Here is a 10,121-nt window from a genome sequence, read left to right on the forward strand (position 1 = left end):
AGACAACGTATGTAGACCAAGGCGTAACAATGTCATCAATGTCTTCCGGTCGACGGGGCACTTGCTGCCGTCGTCGGCCCCTCTCGCTTCCCCCCCCTCCGTGCGCGGGGAGGCTAAATCGCGTGACGTTAAGGGGGTAAGAGGGTCTCGGAGAAACGACGACGTCGGGCCCGAACATACACGTGAAATCTTATCGCCGTATCGACATCGCGCGTCGAAGGCGCGCCTTCGTTCTCTCTCTTTCTCTCTTCGGAGCACAACGTCGCGTGCGTTCTCTCACCGAGGGACGCGCGCGCGCGCAGTCTCGTATTTCTGAAAAATACGCGAAATCCCAAAATGGAAACGCTTGTTACGTCGAGTTTTCCTCCGCTCGCAGTTTCGGAATTTCCAAAGTGGAGAACGCTGCTATGAAATGTGACAAAGCTGAAAACAGTGAAAACGATTTGGGAAGAAAGAGCGTTTTCGATAACGTGCCGCGCTTTTCGAGATAATTTAAATTTATCACTCGGTGTTGCTCGAATTTTGTGTAATTATTTATTACGAGATTTATATCGTGCCGCTGCAACGAAATGCAGATTAACCTGCGGAGGCTTTAATCTCCAAATTAAATCGTGCGTAGCTTCTCGTAATTGATTTTGCCGAACGGGGCACGGAGGATTTCGCCCGACGAATGTGGAAGGAGGGTCGTATTTCGGCGTCGTAAAAAAAAATGAGAGAAAGAAAGGGCTCACGTTACTCCTTCCCATTCGCCGCGTTCCAACACCGTGTATCCTTATCTCCTCGCGCTGAAAACACGAAAACGAGGTGACACGCCGGAGCGAGAATTCTTCTCTCATCTTCCGCGCGGATACGACCCGCGATTTCTCTTCATTTTTGGTGCCGCACACATTATTTACCTGCACTTTATCACCATTTCCGCCGGCCTCCGGTGGTCACCATAACACGGCCGCTGTTTTATCTCCCGTTTCCTTCACCACCGCCATCCCGGCTCCTTCACCACCGCCAACTTCGCCTTCGCGCCACACATATGCTCGCAGCCGGCGACGCGCTCTTTGCCGGATTCGAACTTCCGCTTAAACTTCGTGCTTCCAACTTGATTCATTTAAGTCTTGTCTGCCATATTTAGGAAATATTTTTGTAGAAGATAAGTTGATAAGGAAATTTTGATGAATGTCTTGTTCATGGATGATCTTATTTTTCAAAGAATTAGAATTTGAGCTTTAAAGATTTATATAAACTGCAGTTCACAGTTTAAAGCCTTCCTTTGTGAGGGCGGAGTGTTGTTATATTTAACAGTGCGAAAATGGAAAATAGAAAAAGAGGAGACTCGCTGGGAAAAGAATTTTTTATCGTCAAAAACGGCGACGTGTAATTAAATTATTCCCGCGCACGCGATCGAAACACTTTCGCCGCGCGTATTGAAGGGGCTAATTAGTCGTCGTTAATTTTCACGCGCGAGGATGGTGCACGATATTGCAGGCGGTCGCGAGTTATCGGCTTCGGCGTATCGAAGATCGAAGCTACACATATATAAATTCAGCGCGTTGTTTCGCCGTGCATGCATTTTCGCTTGCAGCCGTGAATCTTTCACGACGAAATTGCGTCGATAATTTCGCACGTTTCGCGCTGCGAAAGATCTCCTCGATCTTCGCGACGTATATAAGGACGTTCCGACAAGGAGCTTTCAGCGAGGAGCGTCGAAATTAAGTGATTTATCCCCGCGATGGACCGGGCACCCCGTGGTGCCTTACGGCCGAATCCGGCAAGTTGCCTGTGGGCCTTGTACCGCCGCGGAATACAAAGGGATCAGGCACTTGGCCGGGAATCACGTGACGGGAAACAGCGCAGAGAAGGAAACGGCGCGCGTGTCCTTACCAGGAGTGTTCGTCACGGAATTAATGGCCGGCTCGGAGGGTTACGGGAAGCATTATTCCGGCGCGGAAAGGCGACGAGGCAAGAAATTATGGTTTCGCGTTCATCGGGGTCGACGAGGGGCCGTATCATCCGGAGGATGATGGGGAGGGGGGTGGAAGGAGGCGAGGATCGCGTCTCTCACTCTGGTTTATTGGGGATTACGGCGGGGATATTGGAACATATGCTCTCTGCCTTACGTTCGCGGGAAGCCCCCGGTGAAAGCTATCGACTGCTTGATCGTCCGGAAAATACGAGAACGGTCTTTACTGTCCATTCGTTTTTTCGCGCTCGAATAACGGGCGCGAAAAGAGATGACGAGGATGAAGAGGTTAATTGTGACAAATCTGTTCCGTAGACCGGCGCGGCGTGGACACAAAAACTCCGCGCAAAAGAATCTATTAATTACATTATCTCTCTTGGCGTCACACAGGAAGCGCGGGAACTTGCGGGAAAAATACGTCTCTAATCAAAATCTCGTTTGTCAATTAGTCGTAAAATAAACTTCGTTTCGGGAAGAGAATTTCACATTTCGGCCTCGTCCCAACGTGGAAAATTAAAAGTCGTCGGAAGTTACAAATCCCGCGTGTGATTTTCGTCAGAGAGACTTCGACTGGCGGATCTCGCTAAGGAGCAATCGCGGATTTTGTGCTGTCGTTACATTAAACCGACGATACCCGTGCGCCTGATACGATGTTCCGGAATAATTGATCGCGACTCGACAGCCACGGGATGCATTTCCCGAATCCTCTCTCTCTCTCTCTCTCTCCCTCTTTCTCTCTGTCTCTCGATAGGATGGAACCGAGCGTGCATACGTGTCTGCATGTTCCATATCCGCGATACGTCCCGCGATGAGCGCGATAGCCGTCGAAAGACACGAACGTGTGCCCCGGGTGCGATTTGCTGACTGGCGACCCTTCTCTCCCTCCCGCGTGCAGACGAAGTTAATCGGCCCCGAGATAAGGGATGACACCTCACTTCCGCGGTAATTAGGTTGTGCGGTTCAGCAACAATGGTGATAGAGCGCGATAACGAGCAGCTCGACGTGCCCGCGGAAATGCGCCGGCGAAATGCTGGGATTTATTGTTGCGACATTCTCCGCGCGCGATTCCTCCGGCTCTGCGAGGGAATTCTTGATGACGTTCGCGCGAATGTTCGCGCGCGACAACGAGATTCGTCGTGATTTTGAGCGCGGCGTTGAAACTTCTGCGTCTAATTAAGTCATCCTCCAATTACAATTTCACCTAGTCGCGCGATCAGCTGACAATGAACACTAATTTTGCGGTTGTATCTATAACAAAATATATAAGTGTAATTTAATTTTTTTAATTTTATTTTGAATTTGTGAATTTGCGAACAAAAAATCCCGTATTAAATTACGCATTGAAAATTGAGAATTGCGAATTGAAGATTAGAATTTGAACAGTCAAATAATTTTAATTTTTATCCGTTTCATTCTAATTAGTTAAATTCTAATCTTCAATCTCTAATGGATAGTTTGATATGGACACATAAATGTAGAAAGAATCTCGTATCGCTCATCATGTCCAATTCAAAGCAATGATTGATTTTCAAAATGTAGCGATAACATTAAATGTAAAGTTGACACATGTGAAGCGTGAAAATGAAATATTTAAAGCGAGATGTTTAATTCAGTACATTTAATACGCAAAACAAATGCCGTGGATTTCCTTCAATTTTATCGCTCTTTAATTATATTATCTGCAACGATAATAATTCTACAATAACATATAATAATTTTTCTTAATAGAGTTTATTGCTATGAAAGCTCAGGAATATAATATAACGATCGTTCCGTTCTCGAGTCACTTCAGCGGCAATTCAACCGACGTCGATACGAATGACAGCGAAACGCCATTGAATAGTAGTAAACACGTTATATCCGATCGCGGTGCGTTGTTCGCGACGCGCGACATCCTTTACTTCTCGATTCCAGAGTCTCCTCTGTCCTTCCCGTTAATGCACCACTTAAGGGGAAATTCGCGTAAGACCGCATACATATTTCCGGGGGAAAATGGGATAAAAGTGCGACGCTACGCTTTCACTGGAATTGGATCGTGTAGCCCGGTAATAATAGTGATATAGTGTCTCCGCGGAACCCCATTATTACCTCATATATTACGGAGACGTTTCTGAGGTAATAAAACGGACGAAACTGGTGGGTACGCCTCCTCTCCTCGTCGCGCTATCGGTAATCCGTTAACTCTTAACAAAACAGAAACTTTCGCTCCGGCTTAACGGAAATGATAATTCATCGTATCGGTTTAGCTATAAACTTCGCCGTCTTCCACCGTGTGTCGAAACGTTGACTTATTGTTTTTTTCCCCTCGTGCAATACCGAAATAAAATTACCGAAATAAAATGAGATACGGGAGAGCCTTTATCGATTTCGACGGTCTTTGACTATTATCTCATCGCGATTATCTTCAGAGAGAGAGAAAGAGACGTCAATCCTTTTATCAAATGAAAGCTTGAATCTCGGTCTGCGGCCGAGCGAATAAAAGCGACGGCATTGATTATGAATAACTTTGAATATCGAGGCGGACGATTTGCGAAAACCCATCCCTCCCGTGAAAAGAGGGAATCGCTGTTTTGAACTAATTAAATTTTGCGGCTCGGTAGCGACGATTACATTATTGGATAGACGACAGCCCCGTCATGCCGCTGCATCTCCGGCTTAATTTACTGCACACGGCACTGGGGATTGCCTCCGAGGTAGAGATATCGGATTCGCTATTCAGTCACGTGTGAATCAAAACGTATCAATTTTCAACAATTTCTCTCTTCAGGTTCTGCATAAAACATCGCTCCAAAAGACTGTGTAACGTACTTCCATCACGTACGTTCATGCAGAATATAATTCCAAGATCCCGACCTCGCCCTGATCGCGGTTCAATTGATACCGAAAATGGTATCTCAATGGAATCGCGGTTTCTATTAATGTGACATTTGTACAAATAATTCTTTTCACGTAATTATCAAAACTGTATGTACACAATTAATAATATAGGTAATATTTTCGCAAATTTAATTCCAAATTAAAAATCACATTTGTTAACTACGCTGAGATAAACATTCGTTCATTCATTGCGTCGTTACGTTCGATATTTGCGCGCTCGCCAGAGGTGATATTTCCGGTCGGCGGTCTGTCCTGGTTTTTTTTTCGTGAGAATACGCGTGGCCAATAGTTTTATTTCGAGATACATATGTCCGCGCGTCTGTTCTACCGGCGGACATGTATAATTATTCAATAAAAAGTTACCGCATTTTTCGACGGATGTGAAATTATCGATTACGACTGTGCGCCCGACATATTTTCGCGGATTAATTGCTCGGGGCGAGCCGCGCTCGTACCACCGAGATCGAAGCGTTATCAAACGCGCCTTTTCCTTTTGGCGCCCGTTAAAACGACGCCTCATTGGACGATCTCCGGCGTCGCGTTTAACACCTTAACGAAAACCTCGGCCCAGTTTTTCAATCTTTTTCAATCCACGGTACGTTAAATAACGAGGCAAATTTATCGAGGCACACCGTTAGATGCACACGCTTCAGTGCTCAGTATAGATTTTTTTCAAATACTGTCAATTCCACGACGTTTAGAAGTAAAAAGTCCAGTTCTCAAATTTTTATTATTTATTTCATCGCTTTAAAAATAATTTCATTGCAACGTTGATGTTGTTTTGACAAAAATGTGAGTAAACACATCATAAATTAGATAGCTTTTTTTTTACAATGTTTAAAATATTCTTTATACTTCGCGCCTCAATCGCTTTTTCAATTATTTCTACATTTTTTCGCTTTTATTAGCTTGTATAAAATTTTCCCGGCACACTCGGCGACCCTTTGCGGCACAAATAACCGGTTAAAAAAGTGTGCCTTATAGCGAAAGAAAGAGAAATTTCGATAAAGCATTTACGTCAGTTTTTGCAATGCAAATTGATGGCGTGGCACTCTCTCTCTCTCTCTCTCTCTCTCTCAGGCCGATCGCGCGAATTCCAACGCGATTTACAGCCAACAGATTTACACGCGATACGCGGATTCCGCGGTGCCCGTTACTGGCAGCTGCATATGGATGAAACGCCGCCGTTTCCCAGGCCGTGTCCAGCCGATGTTAATCGTCAGCGCGGGATAAGGGCCGACGGCTGCGCCGCATGGCAATTAGATTATGGTGACGCAATAACGATAACGATGACAATTATAACCGTGTCGACGAGGTGATAACCGAGCGGCGGCGTCCTCCCTTCGGTCGCCCCGGTTCGAGAGGAGTAGCGCGCCCAAACTGTTTCGCCCACACCTCTCTGTCCGCCTTCTCGCTCATCGCTCACCCCGTTGACAATCTTCGGCCGGACAATAGATACTCGATAACTCGCCGTCGACCCAACATTGAGAACCATGTGGGTCTCGTATGCGCGGTTATTTATTAACCGGAGCCGCGCGCGAGCAAAACGCGCGCGGCCCGATCGATCGTGGCCGATTGATCGTGTCGCGCTCCGGATTTATTTCGCCCGGCGCAATTTTTCTGGTCGTTCCCCAGTGCACGCCATAACGTCGTTTAGATGCCTCGATAGGGAATGTAGGTGTAACGGTGGTGCTGCAGGTATTTCTCCCGGCCGCTGGTTCGAAATCGGCTTTTAAGCACCACTCTAAAGTTAATATCAATTTGCACTCTTTGTTGATTACATTATTCGTATCGTACGACAATAATATGTATCGTAACACTGGTTTCTTTTTCTCACCTAACCCTTAATACACACAATGATTTTCTGGCCTTTTTCTACATATAGCGATTTGTTCGAGTAAATTATAAATTTTCATCACTTTTACAAGTACAAAAAAATGATTAAATAATTCTTACATATACGTTAAAAAATGTTCTTTAAAAAATGTTTGGAAAGTTGTATATTAAAAAGAAATGGAATATAAATGTTACGAACGACTGGATCGTGCGTATTAGGGATTACGCTTGATGTCGCTAACCGTCTGGCAATTTAATCTACCTAATCATGCTGTCGAACGGTCGAGTGGAAGTAAGGGTGGCGAGTCTGTGACCCTTTGAAGCGACCCTTATCGCGCGATGTATATATATATACATATATTCCATAACTTCTGCCGCCCTTATAAGTTCAAAACAGAGCGTCGGATATCTACATTGATGCATCCCTCGGGGGCTACAAAAATGTTAATAATGCTTCGTTTCATTATCCTACTCCGTCCCAGCTATGGTCGGATCAAAGTACAACGAAGATCTCAAGAAGAATATCCCGGGGGTACAATGAAAATCCTCCGACAAGGCAACATCTTCCTTAATTATCTCGCGGCGTGTAGCTTGCGCGCGCCCGCGCGGACACAGGAAAATAACTATACTTCTCAATTTATCTAAATGTTATTTCATCTAACGAGTAACGTAGTTTCTAGTTATATTATCCAGGTATATGAGTTTAATTGTAACGCGACATGTTTACTCGTCTCAAAATTGTTCGATTGCAACGCGGCCATTTCGCTCCACGGTGTCTATCACGTAACGAACGCGGTTACCGTGACTTACGCATTTCCGTGCTACTTAATGACATCACGATGCGGGATTGCACTCTGTCATCCCGACGTTCGCCGACGGTGATCTTCTCGCCCGAGGGGATTTCCGCCGCGAGTCAGAACGTACGCGATCGCACGGGATCGCCCTAATTACTCAGCGCGATACATATACGACATTGCGACGGATCGGATTAAATCAGGCTCGCGCTCCATTTTTGTTTATTCCTCGTTGGGTCACCTCCCACACACGCACCGATTGCGTCCCCCCGCGTTCATTACTGAACGATTCCATGAATCTATATGAATCGCAAATCTCGGCCCATTTTTAAGGACTGGCCCGAGTACTCAGTGCGGCTTTCGATTGCGAGGGGCGGGAGGGAGGGAATATATTCACGCTACCCGCTATCACGCGCGCGAGGGTGAATCAGCCGAGAATCTATTGCGATGCAACCGGCGACGGCGGCGGCGGCGGCGCCGCCGGACGCGGCCGCGGCTGCATCCAAATGCGAGACCGCGCGCGCGGACCCGTTCGAAACGCTGATTGCCGGACGGTAGCCTTTGATTGCACCGGCGCTACGCGCGTTATGCTAACTCCCCTTTATTCCCCGATCGCGTATTAAAGGCCTGGGCCGGGCATTACGGCGGCGGTCGAGTTGGTTTATGGCGTGCCGTAAGTACGCCGCATATACGCGAGCATTAAATGCGCCGGTAACAATGGCCGCGCTGCGCGCGCGGGAACTTTGGCCGCGCGGCGGAACTTTCGACGTTGACCCTCCGACACGCTCGGGAATTAATATGTCCCCGTGCGCGCCGTGGACAATTTTCTGATTATATATACATATCGTACATGTGCATTCGGAACCATCGGAATTAAATACGTATGGCGCGTGTTCTATTTTCGACGATATTAAGGCTGCCGCGCATAAATTTCCGTAATCGTAAGACGTAACGTAAAGAATTAGCCAATGAATGAGTGTATATAAAACAATGCAATCGTAAAGTGCTCACGAAGTCTCTCTACGATTAGTCGTTTTATACTCATTCATTGGCTTCTTACGTAACGTCTTACGATTGCGGTTACGGAAATTTGTGTGCGGGAGCTCTTAGATCCTCAGTCGTCGCCGGAAATACAGTGGATTTAACAGTCGTGGTCGAAATTTTAAGAGGAAAGACTCGGCAATTAAGTCCGGATTTAATACAGAATTCTAACAATTTAATGGCGACACGAGTAGCACTCTCCGCCCGCGTATCGCGAGAAATAATTTTAAAGACGTTGAGATTTTTACTTCTACTTTGTTCTCTGCACTTAGCGAATTATCGTCCGACGAGCGATATGAAAATTTAGCCGTCACTTTAAAGTTTATTATGTAGAACTTTAGATAAGGCGCAAATTTAATAGGGCATCGGAGGGTTAATGTCCGTTGCAACTGGGGCGAAGTAGATCCACGGTAATTAATAAAATTAGGGTCGATCGAGGCGCAACTCGAAGTTGCTACTCTCTCTCTCTCTCTCTCTCTCGGCCCATGTACTCCAGATTGATCCAGATATTAATCTATTACAACATCTGCTCCATTATAATAGAAATTTATTCGTTACTTATTTAATAATGCTTATAATTTATTACTTTTCTCTATTTTTTTTATATTGTTTTCATTTTAATATTATCATTTTAAAATGTAAAATTCATAATATATAAAGCTGTTTGTGAATCAGATAATCTAAATTTTTCTTAATCCGTTTTGATCTGATTAGTTATTAAATTCTAATCTTCTATTCAGAATTCTCAATCTTCAATGAACAGTCTGATACGGGTTTAGAACTTGTTGTGTAAGTCATTATTCGCGAAAAGATGATGAGACGAGGGGGTTCAACGAGATAACATTAGGATAACATTATTCGATAACAGTGGCGATCGATTGTCGCTGCCAAAATGAGATTCTAAGCGGTCCAGCGCTTTGCGATCCCGAATCCATTAGTCGATGTAAAATATAGTCGGAACGGGCTACGCAGCGGCATTTTTAAGCAGGCGCAAACAACAGTGCATTTCCTCCTGGTAAACAAGTATATCGACGTATTCTCTCTCTCCCTCTCTCTCTCTCTCTCTCTCTCTCTTCTCTCTCTCTCTCGCTCTCGACGAATAATCGTAAATCAAATGTCACCACGTGTGGCCTCGGATATTCTCGAGGATTCTCCGAAAGGAATCGCGAGAGCCTCTGAAAGTCTAGTGCGCGTTTTTCTCGCCGACGATATACGTACACTCTTCCCTTTTATCACCATCGCCGACGAATAGAATCCGCGTCTACCTGACAGAAAAATACCGGCGTTCGGGTCACCGATGCAGAAACGGTTTGCCGTTCTATCATTGGTCGTGCAATCGCGGATAAACATCGCCGGCGATTAAACGAAAGCGCAACTCGCGTTTAACGCGCAATGACAAAATACCTCGCGTTCAAACGAAGCGAAAAACGAACGTTTTGGGGCGAGCGTTTTCTACTGAAACAACTGGAACGTGCGAAATTGAAATTCCTATTAAAGGGGTAGCAACATCATTGCTTTAGCTTCGAACGGTGGATTGCTGGGCGTATGCTCCGAGCCACGGATTTTGTAATACATAACACTTCAAATTAATTCATTTTGTTTAATTGTTTAAAAGCAAT

Source organism: Wasmannia auropunctata, unplaced genomic scaffold (assembly GCF_000956235.1).
Source record: "Wasmannia auropunctata unplaced genomic scaffold, wasmannia.A_1.0 LD335921.1, whole genome shotgun sequence".
Lineage (NCBI taxonomy): Eukaryota > Metazoa > Arthropoda > Insecta > Hymenoptera > Formicidae > Wasmannia > Wasmannia auropunctata.